The 22,323-nt window shown below is 39.1% G+C and overlaps 1 long non-coding RNA gene across 1 annotated transcript; it reads right to left on the bottom strand.

Moving 5' to 3' along the window:
* Positions 1-19,039: 19,039 nt before the first annotated feature.
* Positions 19,040-21,177, bottom strand: LOC141646129 (uncharacterized). Its single transcript, XR_012545364.1, has 3 exons — positions 20,926-21,177; positions 19,850-19,975; positions 19,040-19,126 (listed from the first exon to the last, which is right to left on the bottom strand). It is a non-coding gene; the product is annotated as an uncharacterized LOC141646129 (long non-coding RNA).
* Between the last annotated feature and the right edge of the window lie 1,146 nt (positions 21,178-22,323).

Raw genomic sequence — 22,323 nt, 5'->3', positions numbered from 1 at the left:
CGACTGATACCTTTGGTCGATCGACCACCTCCCGTGCTGATTCCCTTTTCTTCTATTCTTATTCATTTGCACATATCTCTCGTTCCTTAGTTGTTTTCTCGGAATTATGCGCGGTACTTTTGTGTTTTCAGGTACCTTATGGTAGCACTGCTGGCTACTGAAACCTCTTAGCTCACGCTGGTTTGGGGAGGTTTCCTTTTGCTGCGCTTAAAGTCTTGTGAGTTCCCCATGTCTCCTTCATGTCTTTTTAGTTAATATTATCGCAAATTCCCACTTCCCTTGATTATTTTTCTCATATAATTTTGCACAATGAGGGCATTGTATGATTTGGTTTGGGGAAGGGTTTTGCGTTGCATTAATTCTATTTTGCATTCACGTTTACATTTTTGTCTGGCATTGTTGTTTATTTTTCTCTTATATACAGAAAATTCCAAAAAAAAAATTTGAAAAATTTCGAAAAACCCCAAAAAAATGCATGTTTATTTTAGCATATAGGTTGAGTCGGAACGGTAGTATTTCAATGATGACATTTCATTTTCAGCTGTTTATGCCTAAGCCGTGCTTAATTAACATGTTATTAGTAGAATCACATATGCATAGTCTACGAGTTTTCGTTAAATTATTTGCTGAACTTGAAACTTGACTTAGATTTTTGGCAAACTACTTATATATTCTGAGTTTTAGAGCCTTTTAACTGGTGTCATTTATGACTAGTTCATTTAGGAATGTGAGTAGTTACTCCTTATGAGGCGTGTTATATCAATATGCATAAATATGAACTTAATCTGCTTAATACCTGTATGCATTCGGTTTGTGGTTTGTTGACACATGTGGTAGAGGTATCCCCTTTATTCTGTTTTACCCATGAGCCCCTCATAGCCAAATTGCCTATTTTGTCCCAATTAGCTACAATCTATAATCTATCCTACCCTAGCCGAGCTAGTAAAGGCAGCAATTTTGGGAATGTGTTGTTTGCGGTTTGGTTATTAATTCTCATTATGAAATGTTGGGTGAAAGAATGAAGGAGGAAAAAGAATTGAAAAAGGGAAAGAAAGAAAGAAAAAAAAAAGAAAACAGGAATTCGAAAAAAGATCAGTCGGTCGACCGTCCCACTTGGTCTATCGACTGCTTGCTGCAGTATCGAAAGAAAATTCGAAAAATCACATGATTGGATTTATTATTGTTTGGTGATTTTTATTCCCATGTTGCGATTAATATCATTTGGGGAATTAAGTTTGTATGGAGATTGTGAGATTAGTGCTAATCATTAGCACCGGTTTTATTGTTGAATCTTGAGTAAGAAAGTTGGATGTTGTTATAGTTTGGCTTTCAGTAGTTACTAGCTTGGCTTTAACTCCTTTATCCAAATTCGTCTTAGCCCCTTCTTACCCATAGCCTAACATATCCAAATTTACCTCGGCATGTGTTATGATCTTTATTGGTTGGAATGCATATGTACGGTTGTAGAGATTATTTTCATATTAGATTGCAGGCATGTTCTTATAGGTCGTAGTTAGGTGAGTGTCATTACAAAATTACTTCTTTCTATCTTTTACATATATTCACCTGTGCTTATGTGTGATATGAGCGACCCGTGAGAGTCCATAATGATAAGTCTCTATAGTTGATGGTTTAGCAATTTTTAACGACTACATAACTCGTTTGCATGATTCATATTACCAATTGATTGTTGATTTTTAGCATTAAACTGGTTTAGGCTTTGCAGTTTGCATACAGCTCTGAGAATGAACGCGTTCCATTAGGTTTTAAGATCGAGTCTAGTTCTTGCTTGGGGACAAGTAAGGGTTTGGTTTGGGGAAGTTTGATGCGTGTCCTAAATATGATGTTTTACACCTCATTTTACACGCATTTCAGAGCTCAATTATGTAGTTTATGCTACTATTTTCCCTATTTCCGTCTACTTTCGTGTTTTTGTGTAATATTTCAGAAATGGGAAGAATGCAGCGGAAAATGAGCCGAATCCGTCCCCGAGTATTAGGCATAAGGCCTGACGTGAAGTAAAGACTCGGGAAGCGAACTTGGTGTGCGCATCGAGGCCTGAAAGACAAATTTATAAAGCTTTTGGAGCAAAGTACCTGTTGAAGCAGTCGATCGACTGATTACCTTAGTCTATCGACCAGAGCACGATTCCTAAATCAGATCAGAAGCTACTGCTCAGCACCCTTGGTCGATCGACTGGTCTCAGTGGTCGATCGACCAGACCACGACTCTGACATGAAATTAAAAGAACGAGAATTAGAAGCCCAATGGCAATTAGGTTTTAGAAAATAAGAGTCACGTTAAACTCCTATATAACGTGAACCCTTGTTTCAGAATAGGGATCGGAAATTTTAGCATTCAATATCAAGTTTTTAGCATCAGATTTCGTAAATTAGTATTTAGTTAATAAACATTCAATTCGCTTTATCAATAAAGTTCGTGCTTTCGGATTCTTCTTCCTACTTTCATTCGGTAATTCAGATTCCTTAATTTCAGTTTACTTTTATTCATTCATAGATTAGTATTGCATAGAGTAGTTTCCCAAAGCCGTTTTTCGTTTATGCATCTTGTTTGCTTAGTTTATTTAATCATGCATCCAATTTCGTTAATTGTTAATTTCGTTGTTGTTATAAATTCTATCATGAGTAGCTCAACCCTTCGTGCTAAGATGTAGGGGACCTGTAGTGTAGGCGGCATAGAATTCGTAAAACCTGATACCCTTGGTCGATCGACCGGCTTAGATGGTCGATCGACGGCCTCACGCGAGATCAACTCCGTTTTAATTGATTAAATTGCTTAATTTGACAAATCGAGTGCACGCGACTAGTTCAATATTGAGTAATTGACCGACCCATTAGATCGAAAGATAGGGGAGGGAATTAGACTACCAATTGAGACGACTAAATTATACTGAGATCGAAAGATAGGTAGAATTTAGGCTTTTAAGAATCACTTTTCAGGGCAAGAGTCAGTACTAGTGATACTTAGGGACCCGTAGCTAGATCGAGAGATGCTACCTGTAAGAAAGGACCGAGAGGACTTCTTATTTTCCCGTCTTACGTGATTATTTCAGACTTACCTAGGATACTGTCGTCGAAACTACAGTGAACCGACCATCTTAGCATCCTTTTTAATATTTGATTTCATCTATTCTCTTTAATTGCTCATTTATTTGCTTTAGTTTAGTTTTAGTTTTATTGCCTTTAGTTATAGAATCATTCAAATCAAACCCCCCAAAAACTGTTACTTTAGACTTAAATTAGACAACTTTAAATTGCTTGCCTCCTTATGGTTCGACCCTGACTGTCACTATCTATAGTAGTAGTTTGGATTATAAATTTTATTTTTGGTACTCTACGACGGTATCATCAGGTATGAACCTTCCGTTTACTTCATTTTCGAATTTTCTAATCTTCCTTTATGTTTGAAATGATTGACATGAGCCAGTCTTGTTGTTTGCAGAGGGAGCACGAGCTGGAGCGAGAGCTTGCCCAGTCCCGAGAGGAGACAGCTCGCCTGCTGAGGGAGCTCGAGGTCCGTGACGCTGAGGTTGCTGCTCTCGAGGCGAGAGTTGCTGAGCTAGACGACGACCAGCAGTAGCTTCCGTTTTGCTTCTTGTTTTTTGGCTGTATTTTTTTACATTTATACATTTTAGGACTCACTTCTGGACACTTGGATCTTGTTTTGGGGCTCGAGCCCCCAGTTTGGTGTACATATCCCTTTTTTGGTTGTATATATGATGGCCTGAGTGCCTTTGCTGCTGGGTTGCTTTGTTTGTACCTGAAGGTTAGCTTTGAACAGGTTTGGTAGATGACGGTTTACGCCGTCATGCTGCCGAAATTTTCACAGAAATCACATAGAACATATATTTGTACACATGGCCTAAATTAGTGCAAAACAATGACTCGAAAATGCAAAAATATGACCAGAAATGAAAATGTGAAAATTTGGTCGGAAATGACCGGACGGTAGGGAGGGTTACCCCCTAAAAAAAGAAAAAATAAAAACATATAAGTTTGAAATAGAGAGTGAAATGATTCCCCAAAAAGAAAAAGTAAAAAGAAATGTACAAGTTTGAAAAAAATGATATAATTAAATTAAATACAAAAATGTATAGATTTGAAAAAGAATAAATTAAATTAAATTGGTGAAATGATTCCCCAAAAAAGAAAATTAAAAAGAAATGTATAAGTGTGCTAAAATGACGAAAATGTCGATATCGTCTCGAAATGCGTGTCCGCAAAATTAGGAAACACGAAATATGGTAACCTGACGCATTTGCCAAAATAATAACCCGTATGAATAGGAAATTATTCGTTGAGGAATTTAGGAAAGATCCAACACGGAAAATCACAGAAAGAGGGCTGAGGAAGAGGTGCGGCAAAGAAGAGTCGCGTCCCTTTTCAAGAGGCGCAAAGACTGCTGCCTGTTCCCATGCGTCCATTCTGACGGATTTTAGGAAACAACTTTTAGTATAAATAGAGACGTCGAGGGAGGTTTTATTCACACAATTCTTCCGTCTTTCTTCGTCTTGTTACACAAAGCTCCCAAAATAAGCATTCATCATGAATACTCTTGAAATTCGTCTAAGAGAATGGACAAATGAGTTCTCCAATGTTGAGAAACACGATATGGGTGCTTATAATTTTGGATCGCTTTTGAGCTTGAAGTTGATCAAGGTAGTCAAGCCATTTCTAGATGCTTGTCTCGATTATTGGGACCCGAATTATCACGTATTTGCCTTCCCTGGAGGCGACATTTGCCCATTTCCTGAGGAAATTGCTGCGATTGGTGGTTGGGACCCGGAACATTTGCATGCTATTCCCTCCACTTCTCAAGGGTATAAGAACAAGTTTAGAGACTTGCTCGGATTGGCCAGAGTTGATGTTGACCGTCTTGTGACTTCTAAAGGAGTGTGAATGTTGGATTTCATCGATCGATTTATCAATAGGGCTTGATGCGTGTCTAAAATATGACGTTTCGCACTATATTCTACACGCATTTCAGAGCTCAGATGTGCAATATATGCCTATATTTCCCTATTTTCTTCTACTTTCGTGTTTTTGTACTTTATTGCAGAAATGTGAAGAATTCAACGGGAAATCAAGCCAAATCCGTCCCCGAGTGACCTGCATTGCATATGACGTAAAGGAATTACTTAAGGAACGAGCTTGGTGCGCGATCCAAGGCCCAAAAAGACAAGTCCACGAGTTAAAAGAAGTCAAGTAGCAGCTCAGCCAGTCGATCGACCAATGCTCGGGTTCCAGAAGCTACTGTTTGCAGAGGAGCAGTCGATCGACCAGCCTTTTCAGTCGATCGACTGGATTTCTATTTCAGACGAGAATTAGATGACCGTGAATCTTGAAGCCCGTGAAGTCTAGGTTTAGGAAATAAGTTGTTGCGTTGATTGCTATATAACGTAACAGAGATCATCAAGTTTTTATCTAAGTTTTACATCACAATACAGTGCTTTGAGTTTTAGTTTTATTTCGAGTATTTAGGGTTTGGGATATCGATTTTAGCATTGGAATTCGGCCTTTATTTTTAATCCTTCCTCTGAAATTCTCGGTATTCATTCTGCCCTAATTCCTTTTATTGTTTTGCTTTTCGTCATTAGTATTAGAATTGCTAGATTAGTGCCCAAAGCCAATTATTGTTATTGTTATTTGTTATCTGTTTCAAATCATGAATTTAGTACCCTATTGTCTTAGTTGTATTATTGTTTTTACCTTCATCATGAGTAGCTAAATCTATAGTGCTAGGATGTAGGGGAGTTGTAGCATAGGCGGCATTAGATTGAACACGGACTGAACCCGCGTGTCAGTCGATCGACTGACCTTGTTGGTCGATCGACTGACCTTGTAAGGTTATCCTTCGTTTTAATTGTTCTTAATCTTGTATTTAGCAAATCGAATGCATGCGACCAGTTAAATATCTATTTTGTGACCGACCCATTAGATCGAAAGATAGGGAAGGTTATTTGACCGTCAATTAAATCGACTAAACTGTGCTAAGATCGAAAGATAGGTATAGTTTAGACCATTAGTCGCTTTTCAGGACGAAAGTTAGTATTAGTGACATTAGGGACCTATAGCGAGATCGAGAGATGCTATATGTTAGGAATGGACCGAGAGGACCTCTTATTTCCCGCCTTACCTGTGTTCGATTTAGACCGACTTAGTTTGCTGCCGCCGAAGCTATAATGAACCGACCATCCTAGTACCCTTCTTTTATCTGTTTAAATCATTTTTTTTGTTCATTATCTTAGTTCACTTTTAGCTATAGACTAATACAAACCAATCCCCATAATAGTTACCTCAGACTGAACATAGATCAACTAAAGTTTACAAGTGCCTCCTTGTGGTTCGACCCTGTTACCACTAGCCTAGGTTAGTCTTAATAGGAGATTATAAATTTTATCTTTGGTACTCACAACGACGGGTATCAAATTTTGGCGCCGTTGCCGGGGAGGCAATAGTCCTAATTTTAGTTGTTTTATTTTTTGGTCTTTCTTAGTTTAAGGGACATCCGTTCCTTAAACTTTTCTTATATTCTTTTTGTAGTTTCATCTTATGCGCAGGTCACAGGGTGGAGAATTAGTACCGTTGAACCCTGAGCTTGAGAGATCCTTGCGCGAGTTGAGGCGAACACAAAGAGTATTACCGACAGAGGAAGAGCCGAGTACTCACAAGCTATCACGAGAACGATCTGTCAAGAAGACCCACAGATCTTCACTGGTTTCCACTTCTTCACCCGAGACATTACTTCTCCGGAAATCCCAGTCATGGCCGAGGAAGCAAGTATAGCTAGTTATTCTGAGCCGACAGCCGACAACTTATATAAGGGGTTCGAATTACCAGGAGATGCCAGAAATTCGAACCAAAGCCTCGCCTACATTACCATGGTCGAGAGAAATCGGTTTGGTGGAGCCGCAAATGAAGATGCAAAGAAGATATATGGAGACCTTCATTGATTACTCTTGCTCCATTCCTCCACCACCGGCGTGACCCAAGATCAAATCAAAGAGACCATGTTCATCTTCTCCCTTCGTGATGTTGCAAGGGAGTGGTATAGAGATTTGGACCGGACCGCTCAGGAGATCACCGATTGGAATACATTGGCATTGGCGTTCTACAAAAAGTACTTTTCTGCTTCAAGGACGATCGCTATTAGAGCTCAAATCACGGGCTTTAAACAAGGGCCAGATGAGAATTTCCACGAGGCATGGGTCCGATTCAAGAAGTTGGTGCGAACCATACCGCATCATGGGTTCGAAAAGTGGAGTTTGTGCAATCATTTCTACAATGGGTTGTACGACGATCAGAGGGCCATTTTGGATGCTGCAGCCAATGGGAGATTTGCTGAAAATTTGGGAGCAACCAAGGGGTGGAAGATCATTGACGATCTAGCTACCCACAAGGCCGAGTATGGGAATTCAAGGGGAAACCAGAGAAGAGCTGCTGAATCCTCTTCTTTCTTTGCGCGCTTGAGGCTCTCACCGCGCGATTTGACAAGTATGAGCTAGGAGGAGCTTCTAAAGGTGGGATATACCAAGTTAATGCCGTGTCAGACGGCCCCTTCGTCTGTGAAAGGTGTGGAGTTGAGGGCCATGTCTCGAAAAATTGCCCTAGCCCCTTTGAATCTTGTGCTGCTTTTCAACACTATAGGCAGACAAACACCTACTACGAGCCACCGCATCCGAACTTGAGTTGGAGAAGCCAAAATGTCCAAAATCCAACCCAACAAACGCCACAAAGAAGCCCATATGTCCCGCCTCATCAAAAGCAACAAAGAATACCGAAGCCTCCTTATGTGCCGCAGCAACAACAATCACAAAATTCTGAGTTCTCCGAGCTTAAGAATCTGTTGCTAAAGGAGTCCCAAGCAAGAGAGGCCGGGATGAAGTTACTTGAGAGCCAAATTGCTCAACTGGCTAGTAAAAGTAACACTCGAGCTCCCGGACACTTACCCACTCAACCCGAACAAAAGGAGACCCTAAATGCCATCACTCTGAGGAGCGGGTCCACCCTTGATGGTCCCGCCATGGTTGAGGATGTCTTTGTCGAGAAAGATGAGCCAGAAATAAGTCACGAGAAAGCTTCAACGAACAAATCAAAGAAAAAGGCGTCGCCAGGCATTTCGATCGATCGATCAAGTACCTAGTCGATCGATCAAACACGGGTTCCAGGAGCTTCGAATCGGCAACCCGATCGATCGATCGAGGAGGTTGGTCGATCGACCAATATCATCGCGATGTTGAAGAGTTTCGTCCTTTAATGCCAAATAATCTACGAGACCACTTGTTTCGGGGACCACCATCCCGAAAATTTTGGGGGCGACTGAGTGTCGATAGGTCGATCCCGCTCCGAAGTTCGATCCAATGACGGTCAATGGTTCTCATTTGAGACGGTCTGAGGAGGGGTCTAGCTTCAACAAAGAAAAGGTGACGGACTTTCAGCCTAAGTCCAAGGATACCGGCACGCGCGACTTAGAGGAGAGGGCTAAGGTGCTCCTTACAGCCCCATATCCGGAGAGACTCGTGCCGACGAAGGAACATGTATCTTTTAGTAAATTCGAGAAAGTTATTCGTAGCTTGAATGTTCGTGTACCCTTCCTTGAGTTAGTTAACCAAGTGACAAAGATACACTAAATTCATGAAACAGTTGTTGTCAAAGAAAAAATCCCTTGAACATGTTCACACTGTTGCGTTAACTAAAGAGTCTTGCTCCTACTTGTCTCACACTGCGCCCCATAAGTTAGAAGATCCGGCGCTTTTTCGCCTTCCTTGCGGATAGGTACCTTTTCTATCGAAAAGGCTTTATGTGACTTAGGAGCTAGCATAAGTGTCATGCCCTTGAGTCTAGCTAGGAGGCTTAAGTTGACCAGGTTTGCAATAATCGAGATGACAGTTCGGATGGTCGACCGATCTGCGGTCGAGCCTATAGGAGTCCTAGAGGACATACCCGTCCAGATAGGGAAGTTTTTCTTCCCTGTCGACTTTGTTGTCCTTGACATGCCCGAGGATGACCATATTCCCATTATTTTGGGTAGGCCATTTCGCACACTATTTGGTGCGATTATAGATGTCGGTCTAGGAACTTTGACTTTTAAAGTGGGAAAGCACTCTATTGTCTTTGCCCAAATTCCGGCTAAGAAAAAGGATCCCATGTGGCTCATTACATGTAATACGGTCTCTGAAAAGAGATCGTACTTTGTACTTCCCGATATGCCTGTTTCTATTCCTGTTGTAACCCCTCCGCCCCGGATTGGGAGCAAGAAGGAGGAAGAATCTGTTATTTTAAATAATGCAGGAGCCGGTTTGGGGAAGAGCAAGCTGCAGGTTATTCCAGCCGCGAGAGAGCCGATCATTCAAAGAGGAGGTCTTGGATGCCTAAGCTATGGGACCGATGAGGAAGTGGAAAATGAGCCAGCCAAGGTGAGATGGCCTGATTTGGAGTCTAACGATCCCAAGGAAGTCCTTAATTGGGGAGATGCCGAAGCTGATCAGCTGAGTTCTCCAACTGTTGAAGCTAAGAAGGGCGCAGCTGATGAGATGAGCACCATTGAGGCTACCTCTAGTAGCCAAAAGCCGACGAAATGGGCCATACCATGGTCCTTCTTGATCAACTATTAGTTGATCATGCTCGTTATAAACTTCATTCTTTTTGCTTTGTTAAGACATTTTTATTGCTTTTGTGTGCGCGAAAACTTCGCTTTTATTCTTTTTGCTTAGAATTTTCAAGTACTTTAGACTTCTTTCTGGGTTTTGCGAAATTTTGGGCGCGTACTATTGTGCATTTGCAGGTATTTAGGGCTTGTTAGCTCTACTCATTGAGAAATTACGAAGAAATAAGAAGTACAACAGTTCTTCCAGTCGATCGATGGCTATCAGGGTCGATCGACTGAGTTTCGCTTTCCAGAGCTTCGATCCAGTTCACATGGTCGATCGACTACCCCTATAGGTCGATCGACCACGTCTCTTCTTTGACTGCTCACGACCTCTCCCCTGTTGTGTTTGGTCGATTTGCGGACTTAAGGGAGTTTTCTACTCCACTTTATTTTCCGTCACAATTATTTATTTCTTCCATTTTCTCAATTGTGCACGCTTTTTACCCTTCCAAATTGTTTCCTTCGGTCTTATGCGTGGTTTTGATTGTCTTTCAGTCACTCTTATTGGTAGCATCACTGCCATCAAAACCTCCTAGCTCACGCTGGTTTGGGGAGGTTTCCTTTGCTGCGCTTAAAGTCTTGTGAGTTCCATATCTTTCCTTTATGTCTTGCTTATTTAATCTCTCGCAAATTCTCATTTCTCTTTTCTTCATTACATGATTTTGCACAATGGGGACATTGTGCGATTTGGTTTGGGGAAGGGTTTTGCGTCGCACATCATTTGCTTGCATTCACGTTTAATTTTGTTTTGCATTGTTTTATCTCATTTCTCTTATATATACAAAATTCCAAAAAAAATTGAAAAATTTCAAAAAATTTCCATAAAATGCACGTTTATTTTAGCATATAGGTCGAGTCGGAACGGTAGTATTTCTATGATGATTTTGCATTTGCACTGTTTTTGCCTCGAGCCTTGCTTATCATCATGTTATCAGTAGAATCATATAAGTGCATATCTACGAGTTTTCGTTAATTTACTCACTGAATCTTGAGACTTGACTTTGAAAATTGGCAAACTACATTATATTCTGAGATTTAGAGCCTATAACTGGTGACAATCATGACCAGTTCATCTAGGAATGTGAGTAGTACTCCTTATGAGACATGTTTCCTTAATTTGCATGAATATGAATTTGATCTACTTAATACCTGTATGCATTCGGTCTGTGGTTTGTTGACACATGTGGTAGAGGTTTCCTTTTCTCATTTTGCCCATAAGCTCCACACTGCCAAAAATATCTTTTTTGTCCCATTTGCTACATCCTACATATAGCCTACCTTTGTCAAGCTAGTAGTCTGGTTTTTGGGATTGTTACTCGTTTTTGGTAGCCATTGCTCTTTTGAGGTGAAGTTGGGAAAATGAAAAGAAGGAAAGAAAGAAATAAAAAAAAAAGAAAAGAAAAATGAAAAAGATGAAAAAAAAAATGATTCGAAAAAAAAAAAAAAGAAAAGAGTTCTGTACTGTTCAAGGCAGTCGATCGACTGCCCAATATAGTCGATCGACTGAAGTTCGAAGAGAAAAAGAAAAAGTCAATTCGCATACTTTAATCCTTATCTTTTGGCGATTTTTGCTCCCATGTTTTATTCTTATTTTATGGGGAGTTAGTTGATTACTTTTACATCTGGAGATTGTGAGTTTGTGCTTGCTATAGCACCGTGTTGTTTGCCTATGAGCAAGAAGTTGGATGTTGTCCTTTGGTTCCGTTTTGGTACTAGCTTGATCACCTGTACCTCCACTTTACCATGAAATGTTTTGCCTCTTCTTGCCCATACCTCACATATCCCATATATACCTCGGCATGTGTCATTGGTCATCTGTTTGGTTGGAATGCGTATGTACGGCCGTAGAGATCACTTTCATATTTTATTGCTGGCATGTTCTCATAGGTCGTAGTTAGGTGAGAGTCTCTACAAAAATGAATTCTTTCTATCCTCTTACATATATATCACCTATGCTTACTTGAGTGATTTGAGCGACCCGCGAGAGTCCAATTTGATAAGTCTCTATAGTCAACAATTCAAATAGCTTTTAACGACTTTATAATTCGTTTGCATGATTCACATTACTAATTGATTGTTGGTTGTGCATTAAATTGGTTTGGGCTTAACAGTTTGCATTTCGCTCTGAGGTCGAACTCGTTCCATTAGGTCATTAGATCGAGTCTAGTTCTTGCTTGGGGACAAGCAAGGTTTGGTTTGGGGAGATTTGATGCGTGTCTAAAATATGACGTTTCGCACTCTATTCTACACGCATTTCAGAGCTCAGATGTGCAATATATGCCTATATTTCCCTATTTTCTTCTACTTTCGTGTTTTTGTACTTTATTGCAGAAATGTGAAGAATTCAACGGGAAATCAAGCCAAATCTGTCCCCGAGTGACCTGCATTGCATATGACGTAAAGGAATTACTTAAGGAACGAGCTTGGTGCGCGATCCAAGGCCCAAAAAGACAAGTCCACGAGTTAAAAGAAGTCAAGTTGCAGCTCAGCCAGTCGATCGACCAGCCTTGTCAGTCGATCGACCAATGCTCGGGTTCCAGAAGCTACTGTTTGCTGAGGAGCAGTCGATCGACCAGCCTTTTCAGTCGATCGACTGGATTTCTATTTCAGACGAGAATTAGATGACCGTGAATCTTGAAGCCCGTGAAGTCTAGGTTTAGGAAATAAGTTGTTGCGTTGATTGCTATATAACGTAACAGAGATCATCAAGTTTTTATCTAAGTTTTACATCACAATACAGTGCTTTGAGTTTTAGTTTTATTTCGAGTATTTAGGGTTTGGGATATCGATTTTAGCATTGGAATTCGGCCTTTATTTTTAATCCTTCCTCTGAAATTCTCGGTATTCATTCTGCCCTAATTCCTTTTATTGTTTTGCTTTTCGTCATTAGTATTAGAATTGCTAGATTAGTGCCCAAAGCCAATTATTGTTATTGTTATTTGTTATTTGTTTCAAATCATGAATTCAGTACCCTATTGTCTTAGTTGTATTATTGTTTTTACCTTCATCATGAGTAGCTAAATCTATAGTGCTAGGATGTAGGGGAGTTGTAGCATAGGCGGCATTAGATTGAACACGGACTGAACCCGCGTGTCAGTCGATCGACTGACCTTGTTGGTCGATCGACTGACCTTGTAAGGTTATCCTTCGTTTTAATTGTTCTTAATCTTGTATTTAGCAAATCGAATGCATGCGACCAGTTAAATATCTATTTTGTGACCGACCCATTAGATCGAAAGATAGGGAAGGTTATTTGACCGTCAATTAAATCGACTAAACTGTGCTAAAGATCGAAAGATAGGTATAGTTTAGACCATTAGTCGCTTTTCAGGACGAAAGTTAGTATTAGTGACATTAGGGACCTATAGCGAGATCGAGAGATGCTATATGTTAGGAATGGACCGAGAGGACCTCTTATTTCCCGCCTTACCTGTGTTCGATTTAGACCGACTTAGTTTGCTGCCGCTGAAGCTATAATGAACCGACCATCCTAGTACCCTTCTTTTATCTGTTTAAATCGTCTTTTTTGTTCATTATCTTAGTTCACTTTTAGCTATAGACTAATACAAACCAATCCCCATAATAGTTACCTCAGACTGAACATAGATCAACTAAAGTTTACAAGTGCCTCCTTGTGGTTCGACCCTGTTACCACTAGCCTAGGTTAGTCTTAATAGGAGATTATAAATTTTATCTTTGGTACTCACAACGACGGGTATCAGGGCTGATCCCAGTGTCTCTTATGTTGCGAGGCGAAGGGCATTCGGATTTTGCCTATTGCATGTGTATGTCCTTCAAGGGCATGTTGATGAGGATATGAGAGGCGACCCTCGTCTCTTGAGCGTGATTAGGCAAATAGAGCTGCGTAGGAGCCCAGCTTGTCTGTGTTTAGGAGAGATCCTATTGGGCTTAGATAACAGGAAAGTCAATCGCGACCTACCTTACTTGGGAAGTCCCATTATATTGCAGGTGAAAGAACCTTTTTTCATTCTTCTTTTTTTCTTCGTTTTTTTTCCGTTTTTTCGTTTTTTTCTTTTTTTTCTCTTTGTAATACCTGCTTTTGGTAGGTCTGGCTTATGGAGTGTCTTCGATTGATCGAGCCCCCAGTTAATGTTCCTGCTTATCATGCTCGTTCAATTGCAATGAGGACCAGGCTTTACATGGTGGACTTCACTCGAGTTTGCAATTACTGGGAGACACTACAAAAAGAATTAAAACAGGCGACTGATTTTGGCGACTTAATCAGATGGATCGTACCATGGTGGCATCTCAAATCTTTCACTGGAGTATCTTCCTTGGACCCTACCCGTTCTGTTCGCATTCCCGGCTTGGAGTTTATGATATGCATTTTCCCGGAGAGATTGATGAGGCAGGTTGGATTGAAGCAAAGGATCCCGAAGCTTGACACTGCCCCGCAGACTGCCGTGGCGCTTACTACTGAGAGTCGAAGAGAATGGGCCGTCAAATGGGCTCAGAGGAACATTTGGTTCTTGAATCCTTCTATCAGTGCTCTATGGGTGTCAGATTCCTATCTGCGGTGGAGGAAAGCTGCTACTCTGGAGGAGCACGAGAGACTGAGGAAACATGAACCTGTCGACTACAAGGTTCGTGAGGTGGAAAAGGAGAAGGAGAAGCATCTGACTGAGGGAGAGGAAGAAGCCGGGTTTCGAGTTGTTCATCCTTCGAAGAAACCGAGGACTTCTCCTGCCGTCGAGATGGTGGTTGACAAGAATGGCAAAGCAAGACCACGAGAGAGACCATTGGTGATTAGGTCGGAAGTGGCGCAAGAGCGTCCGGCTCGAGGTCGTGATAAGAAGTATGATATAAATGACAAAGGGAAAGGGAAAATGGAAGAGTAGCCTAAGTCTTTATTATTATTTATTATTATTTTTATTGTAATAAGAAGGTGGGGTTTTTAGAATCCTAGCCTATTTATTTTCATTATGATTTTATTATGTAACGTACTATTATTAGAAGTGAAATAAAAAGGTTAATTGGTTATGAAACCGTGGTGATTTTCTTTTCATTATTCTTATCGAATTTCAAATGCATTCGCAAATGTCCTTCTATTTACATTCAAAATGATTAAATGGGTTGTATCCCGTGAAGGATTGCCTACGTATTCATTTAAAGAAAATCAAATCAAACCCTTGCGCGTAGTTCAAGTAAATGCAAAAGAATAATTGTTCTAAGCAAGAGCTTGTAATGAACTTTAGAAAATAAGCATGTGCTTTAATTACTCCGAAAATGCAATTTAGTTTATTTGATGATATGAGAATGACAAATTATCAAAATGCAAGAGCAAGATGACATTAGCTCGATTCAGCTTGGCCAGGGGCCGTTTATTCCGTGCCACAAGAGCGACACGTGAGGTTACGCGAGGCGCGTTTTTGCTCCTATTCTAGGCATAGTAACGTTTCAATTGGTCAAGGTTTGTTGGGTTGGCAAATTCGTTCCCGTCTAGGTCGGTGTTCCTAACCGCACCCTCTGGAAGTATGGACTTGACTAGGAATGGCCCGGCCCAATTGGGTTTGAATTTTCCTCGTGGATCAACAGGTAGAAGAGTCCTAATTGATTTGAGGACCAAGTCTCCTTCCTTAATGTTCCTTGGATTAACCCTTTTGTTGAAGGCTCTTTTGATACGCGCCTGGTACGTTTTCATATTATGTAATGCACGTAACCTTCGTTCATCCAGGAGGATGAGTTCTTCATATCTATCCCTCTTCCACTCGGCTTCGGGTATTTGACTTTCGAGTAAAATACGCAAGGATGGTATTTCTAGCTCGACTGGTTGTACAACCTCCATGCCGTATATCAAATAGAAAGGAGTAGCCCCAGTGGGCGTCCTAACGGATGTACGGTATCCCCATAAAGCGAAGGGTATCTTGCTTGGCCAATCTCTATAGTTGTCAATCATTTTCTTGAGAATCGTGACAACGTTTTTGTTTGCTGCCTCTACCGCGCCATTGGTTTGTGGTCTATATGGCGAGGAGTGGTGATGCTTGATTTTGTACTTGGCTAGCAATTGTTCAGTCTCAGCTTGGAAGTGTGATCCATTGTCACTGATGATCTCATGTGGGCAACCGTATCGACAGATAATGTTGGTTTGTATGAACTTTGCCACGTTCTTGGCCGTAAGACTGGTGTAGGAAGCTGCTTCTACCCATTTGGTGAAATAGTCGATTGCTACTAGGATGAAACAGTGACCTCCTGTTCCGGCTGGAGTGATCTTGCCGATGATGTCAATTTCCCAAGCAGAAAATGGCCATGGGAATGTCATAGTGTAAAGCAATCAAGGAGGAACATGTTGCACATTCCCAAATATTTGACAATTATGGCAATGTCTTACATATTTGATGCAATCAGATTCCATCGTGGTCCAATAATACCCTAAACGTGTGATTTTCTTTGCCATCATAGGTCCACTCATGTGAGGGCCACATTCTCCATCATGGACTTCTTCCATCACTTTCCGTGCCTGTGAATGATCAAGACAACGTAGGACTACACCAAGAGGTGTTCTTTTGTCACTACTACATTTAGATTCTATAGCAACACTTTGCTATTGTTGCATAATGTCATATAAATGTTGCAATAGAGTTTATGCAACACTTAATCAAGTGCTACATCAGGTCTTGTTGCATTAGGTCATTGCAACGCTTAATGCAACACTTTTTAATCTGAAGCAACACTTTTGAAAAGTGTTGCATTGGTCGTGTTTATGCAACGCTTTTTCAATTGCAAAGGCAACATTTTTTATCTTCTAATGCAACATTTCTTATTTAAAAAAAGCAACACTTCCTGAACTAATGCAATACTTTTCATGTTGATAAGCAACACTTATATCAAATTAATGCAACATTTTTATTTTGGAAACGCAACACTCGTTACGTCTCAAAACAACACTTATAATAAACAAATGCAACACTAATTTATTCAAAAACAACACTTAATAAAGTGCAACGACATAAGGACTTGTAAGGCACGCAACAATTGTAATTCTCTCTAACTGTGCATTCAATTGATTCAGTCTCAAAAATATATGTCAATTACATTTCAAAAAAGGATCAAAAGTAGAACTTCGATCGCAAATGTTCAATTATTTAACTAAAACAAATATAACAAATGTTTAAATAGAACAAATAATAATTCTTAACGACTATTTGAAAGCTACTAATTATAAGTCTTCATTCTTGTATTGTGAGCACATATATGTTGCCAACCGACAAAAAATCAACCCGTCATCATTGTTAATACCTCAAATGCAACTCCGTAACATAAAAAATAGAACATTATTAGATTTGAGGATTCAAAGGCTCAATAGGCATAGATGATACGTCACACTTAATTATCACGAAATAATAAATAATGCATTAAAGAACAACTAATTAACAAGGACGTGCAGAAAATAGAGTACGTGATTGTACACAAGGTGTAGCCTATGTGAAACCTTTGAGTTTGATCTGCAAAGGTAGGCCTGTCCAGCCATAATAATCACACCAAAGACTCGAGAGACCCTCTCGTTCTCGATAGCCAGGCCATTTTTCTACCTTCACAGATAAGCATACTAACCTCGCCTTACACTAATAATTCGCATCATAAGTTCCAATCATAGCAGCCCTATTGACTACTCTATCTACCTACAGAATTTACTCTAACTACATACTCTGCCTCATGCTACTAATAAGGTTTATCAATGGTCTGAATGGTTCAGAGGTACACAAGCATGCACCAGCATAGGTGACCTGGTACAACAATGCCTGGAATGGGTGGGTTGTGCCAAAAATCAGTTTATGGGATGACAATATGCACTAGAAGCTCTGAATACGAATGACAAATGACAAACTGATCAAGTATGACATGGATATTGAGGATAGATGCTACTTTTGTAGAATTAAGAACATATAGATGTGATAGGAAATATAAGAAAAACACCCTTCATTCCTCTTTGACTTGTTAGAAATCCTATCAAAACGGAGAATAATGAATGATATATACCTTGAGAGTTAATTCAGCACCAAACAATATACATTTCCAAACACCTTGAAGCTATCTAGATCAATGATACTAGGAAGTAGGAATAGACTTGAGACAGCTCAAGAATTTGTCAATTGCTTCATCAAATCAATTGTTAGAAATAGCTCAATGAAATATTAACTACTGTATGAAAAGAGGCGACTTCCACCACCAAGTAGGACAAAGCATTTTTGAAGTACTGGACTTAATTCATATGGTAGGATTAGCGGGATTAGCTCTAAGAAAGCAACAAACGACATTAGTGCTAAATCAACAGAAGTCGTCTCTCAATTATAAGTTTATAACACTAGATAACTGAAAATAAAGAATCGCTCCCTAGCTTATCAGCACATGACAGCCTCATAAAGTTCTATTATACATGTAATATCAATAAATTTGATCCTCAAAGTAACGCATTTTTAATTTCAACAACTACAAAGAGGTAAACCTTGGATCTTCATCGAAATATTTCCATATTTTATGTTCTGGGTGCTTAAGTAACTTGTCATTCAGATAGCAAAATCAAAAATTATCTAAGTTTCAACAATTTTTAATTGAATTGCACAATAACCATCAAGAAACCACTTCACCCCGGATGAAGCAATAAATAGGTCACAATCAAAATGAATTTCACCAATCTCACAACCACAAGATAATTAAATATCACTAATTATATTAATGCACATTTACCAAGCCAATGGTAGAACAAAAGTTATACTGGAAGTATAAATCTTACTTCTACAGAAGGCAAAACGAAACAATCGCTCATACTCCTCGGTCCTCGTGAATCGACAACCGAATGCAAATTGGAAGCACGTCAAATTCAAATATCGTAAACCAAAGACAAATTCGAAACAAAAGGGAAACTAAAGTAACAAATTCAAACTCAAATCCCACTCAAAATTCACCAAAATCGAAGGAAATAAACCTAAAACAACGGATTGTCACGCCTCCAGGACATAATTTCAGTCACATAACCCAGATCAAATTTAGAAAATATTAAAACAAAATAATAACCTAAAATTAACATAATCAGACTCAAATCTAACGCAAAATTTGCGAAAATGAAGGAAAAATTAAACCCGAGAATAAGAGAATCGAGAAGATCCAGATAAGCAATTAACCAATAACCCTAATTCATATTCTACCAAAAATCCCTAAATCAATACAACTTAACACCAAAATTAGTCATAATTACAATCAACAAATTATCAATCCTAATAAATTCTGGAAAACTAAGAAGGAATTTATGTCTAATTAAAAAGAAACACAAAAAAAATTTCGAATAGAAAAAAGAAAGAGAGAAAACGGACCTTAACTTGGAAGGATATCGAATCGGGACAATCGTAGTGGTTGGCGAGCAAGGCGGCTCGTGGTAGTTGAAGCGAAGTGACGGTGCAGGGAAGATGATTGTCGAGGATGATCTAAAATGAAGTGTTAACTGTAAAAGGAGATGGTAATCTTATTTTTAGTTGGGTTAAGTATGCGTCACAACCCTCACAAGAAAACCGCCCTAGTATTCTATCTATTTTCAAGAAGAAAACACTTGCTATTGATGAAACATTGCCATAAAAACCTGTTTTTAAGCAGTATTTAACTTAGATTTGATTTGGGTCACAAACGATTGTTTCCTCGTGACCACTCTGGACCATTAGAAATTGCCAAAATTAATGATAACGCTGGATACTTAACTAACAAGAATGATGCCACCAGCCAAGTTGAGCTGAGCTGCTGGCAGTTCATCTGTGTTTGTCTTGACTAAGATTTTTGCTTGTTTTAATAATTAATACCAACAATGCGCACCTATCGCATAGAATGCTACACTGTTGCGAATATATCCAACAACTAATGCCACTTCAGACTAACAATTGGCTATAAAAAATTAAAAAAATAAGGTTCAAAAGCTCTAACAAGTAACAACTCACATTAAACTTAAATATTAGTTTAAGTTATTAGCACAAAGACTTCACCATTCGTTAAATATCTTAACCAAATTACCTATGCCTGCAAAACGCCCCCAACGTCACCAAATGCCTGATCGAAATGTGCTAATGTAAATTTTATGACATAATAATAAAAATAATTAAGAACCCTGAAACAAAACATAACTAAAAGAAGCAATGTGCAAGATGATTGAAAAGTGAACTGCTAATTTTGCACTTACAAATGAAGCCCATGGATTAGATTCGCTTCACCTTCAATTGACACATCCTTTGAAGAATTGATACATAGAATTTGGCAGTCGTTCGAGCCAACTGTATTTCTCATCTCCATCAAAATCTTTGATGCTCTGAAATGGATAAGAGAACATAACTAGTTAACATCATCAAAGGAAAAGTCATTGTGTGAGCTATTCTAATGGATAAGTCATTATATGAGCTCATCAAAGGAAAAAATATTCTCGTTTATTTTCTGGGATTAGTATTATATGTGCAAAAGCAAGAACACGGGAAACAAAATTTTTATCCTGAAATACTGTGTATCGTACCTCGTTAGATGCTTAAAGTTGTACTCAAACTAATGAGCAATGAGCATCAAGTGCTGTATAGTTGTAGTGTTACTATGATTACTTATAACTATTAGATGGACAACAACAATAGATCACACTCCAAATAAAAAAGTTACAAAAAATTACCAAGTACATAAAAATGACAGGAATACTACATTCCTGTATAAGGGTATGAAACCGCCTCAATTATCAGAATAAAATCAAAGAAACCCCCATCAACATGATTCTAGAAATACGACAGCTATTTAACAAGTAAACTTAAGTCTTAACAGCTTGAATGAGTATGAAACATATTCCACCGAAGTGTAAGCAAGACGATGAATGTAAATTTCATTTGCCCCATGGTCGAACAGTAGCAAATTTAATAGAAATAGATGTCATTTGATCATGGGGCAAATGGGTATCTGATTTCAGTAGCAAATTTAAGAAAGATGATCTAGAAATAGTTGTCATTTGAGCATTTTTGTAAATTTCACTGAAATATAGGCGTGACTTGTGAATTATGATACAGAAATGAAACAAAAATAAAGCTTGCAACTGATGAATCGAGTGTGGCTTTCCCATCTGGGAAATTTAAGCCAAATGCTTCAATCACAACAACAATTATGTTCTATTATCATTAAATAACAACAAATATCATACCACATTGGAATGCAACTAATTAAGCACAAATCAAATTACCCATGAAACCCTAACTAATTAAATTGAAACCAGTGAAAAAAAATGAGTACCTATTAAGAGTATTACGGAGGAATCGATTGAATGGAGGCGCACACGATACGATTCGACAGTGGCGGTCGGCGTGCGGCTTGGTGAGTGGCGAAGATAATTAGGAGGGTTTCCTACATCGTCAAAGCGAGTTGCCGCGGTGGACGAATTGGGGCAAGACCAAGGGGGTACAGTTCGCAAACTGAAAACATGAATATAAAAAGGAAACTGCATCCTTTATGGTTGAAACATGGGAAAAATAAGAAACCGGGTTTTAGTTTAACACATTTGTTACCTTATTCTAAGAAACCAGTTTAAGAAAATCAACGGTATCTTTTGTTAAGAAACCGGTTCTAAAATCTAACAAGTTTCTTATTAATGGTTCCTTTGATGATTTTTGTAGTAGTGTGTGTACATTAACCAAATTCTCTTTGTTACAGCGTTTATGTTAAACTGAGTTTCACATCGATTTTAACAAAACCGATGTTAGAACTGTTGATACTAATATTCTATTACATTGCTTTTAAAAAGTAACCAACATAAATAAAAAAAATGCAATCAATTGACATCGGTTTTTGAAAGAATCGATGTTATTTACGAACATTTACATCGTTTCAACTAAAAGCGATGTTATTGTGGCGATGTCAATAGGACTAATTGTACTAGTGATGTTGCTATTGTTGCTTAAAGTGTTGCGACAAAATGCAACATTTGTGTCAAAATGTTGCATTTATAACAATACAATGCAACACTTCTCTTAAAGTGATGCCCTATATCAATAAAAGCAACATTTTTGAATAAAGTGTTGCATGATTAACTAAAATGCAACATAAAAAACAAAGTGTTGCAGATGAAATGTTGCATTACATCAATTTTTGTAGTAGTGTGTATAGCTCTCCTTGCATGAAGACGTATTGGGAAGCTAGTAAGCGTATAGCACGTTGTCCCCTTTTGTCCATTTCTGGTGGATAGGTGCCATTGAGTTTGAATTTTAGGATTGCTTGGAACCAAGGCTCCTCCGTAATTTCCTCTTCATCGATGATTTGGTGCACATAAGTTGGCTCCGATCGTCGTTCGATACACAAAGGCATTTCTACCATGCTATCTGGCATGTTAATCAAAGATGCGAGTTTTGCAAGAGCATCCGCAAATTGATTTTCTTCTCGAGGTAGATGTAAGTAGGTTACTTGATCGAACAATTGGGCTACTTGGTCTATTCTGGCTTGATAAGGTGCCAGGCTTTCGCTTCAGATTTTCCAAGATCCCGTAATTTGATTGATGATCAAAGAGGAATCCCCATGTACTCGAAGATTCTTGATGCCTAAACTTACTGCCGCTTGCAATCCAATGAGACAGGCTTCGTATTCCGCAGCGTTATTTGTCACCTCGAAGTCGAGTTTGACAGAGATTGGTGTATGCTC

The sequence above is a fragment of the Silene latifolia genome, chromosome 3 (genome assembly GCF_048544455.1).
Source record: "Silene latifolia isolate original U9 population chromosome 3, ASM4854445v1, whole genome shotgun sequence".
Taxonomy (NCBI): Eukaryota; Viridiplantae; Streptophyta; class Magnoliopsida; order Caryophyllales; family Caryophyllaceae; genus Silene; species Silene latifolia.
Note: the sequence above shows the minus strand (reverse complement) of the source record. Positions and strands in the feature narration are given on the sequence as shown.